The sequence below is a fragment of the Salminus brasiliensis genome, chromosome 2, assembly GCF_030463535.1.
Source record: "Salminus brasiliensis chromosome 2, fSalBra1.hap2, whole genome shotgun sequence".
Classification (NCBI taxonomy): Eukaryota; Metazoa; Chordata; class Actinopteri; order Characiformes; family Bryconidae; genus Salminus; species Salminus brasiliensis.
Genome location: NC_132879.1, coordinates 35,060,549 through 35,062,375, shown reverse-complemented (window position 1 = coordinate 35,062,375; position 1,827 = coordinate 35,060,549).

Genomic DNA, 1,827 nt, shown 5'->3' with positions numbered 1-1,827 from the left:
ATACACAAACAGCTGGTTTTCTTTTTAAGGCAGAATGACTTATTACACACTAAGGCTTATTATTCAGTAACTACAGGCACTTCTGTAAAAAAAATATATTTTTCATAGGCCGTTGAGTTCTACAATAACATGAAGCTTACATCTAATTTTTACAGCATTTAGCAGACATTCTTATCCTGCTGCACTGTTTGCCCTAGCTAGTTTGTAGAGGCCAAGGTCAAAAGATACCTCTAAGCTTAGACACTACTAAATACAGAAGTCAGTATGGAGACCACAGTTCTCAACATACACTACACTACCTCTAAATACTCTTGGAAGAATAGGGTCTTCAGCCTGTGTTTGAAGACAGCGAGCGGCTCTGTAGTTCAGACACCCAGGGGAAGTTCGTTCCACCACTTCGATGCCAGGACTGAAAAAAGGATCTTAAAGGATGGTGGGAGCTGTACTCAAAGCTACCTATAAGGGTTAACAGCCTGATCCTTGTTCTGGTTTTACAGAAGAAGGGGCGTTAGCCATGTGTTGAGACATGTAGCTATTAGTTGTCAAACAGGATGGGGTGAGTAGAGAGAGAGGTAAAGAGAGATTTAGAGAGAGAGAGATTTATTAGCTATGCCCCTTAGGACCTAAAGGCTTTGGGTGTGAAAAGCTACTGACATGTCAGAGTGCACATTGCAAATGTGAAGCCAATCTCAATACGACGCACATGCAAACCAGCTCTATTCCTCAGAGAGTTCATTCATGAAGGTGTCATTCTATTTTAGTTTATTCCCAGAAGTCAACCTGGGCCCAGAGCCTTTTGAAATCACTCTAATCATGTTGCAAAAAAAAGTGCTTTTGTGCGAAGAAACTACATCAAAGAGGAAAACAAAGCACTTGAATGTGAATTTATTAGCGCCGCCATAGAGATCTAAAAACACACACTCACACACACCCAGCCCTCTCTGAGTAAGCACCCTCCACTCAAGCCGTGCAATCAGTAAACATGCGCAACATCATGGAAAGAACAACAGGAGTGAAGAACAGCCGTAATGGTGGTGCATTCAAATGACACTGGAGGTTTATCAGATTTCCAGAGTAGCTGCCTTAGGCCGGACACAGCATTGTGTCATTTAAATTCACCACCTTTACAGCTGTTCTTCACTCCTGTTGTTCTTTCCATGTTCTTTCATACCTTGTTGTCCTGTTGCCTTAGGCCGGACACAGCATAGTGTTATGCTTGCAACATGGCTTAGCATGGCACTTCCAGATACCTTGCCAGAGAATATTTCACATATTAAATTATGTAAATGAAAGGTCTGTATTCACTCCATGGTACAATTTTGAAAAGCTAGTTTTTAGCATAAACTTACTTATTACAGTTTTAGCAAAATACCTTCATAATACACAGGGCCTAAAGGCATAAGAGAAACTCAAAAAACGACATCTTTACAAACACTAAGACCCCATTTACACCTGCTCACTCCATGTGACTAGATCTGGATTGTATCATGATTAGATTTTAGCCACATGCATTTACACTTGGTAGTTAAATGCGTCTCCAGTTATTCAGATTGAAATCTGATTGCTTTTGTGGGACAGAATATGCAAATCTGTTCATTGTGCAGCAATTATTACTGGTGATAAATCACTGTGCTGATCAGTTATTTATCTCAGTGTTACTGAGCTCTACTAAAGCCTGTGTAGACTGATAAATCACTGTGCTGAACAGTTATTTATCTCAGTGTTACTGAGCTCTACTAAAGCCTGAGTAGACTGATAAATCACTGTGCTGATCAGTTATTTATCCCAGTGTTACTGAACTCTGCTAAAGCCTGAATAGACTGATAA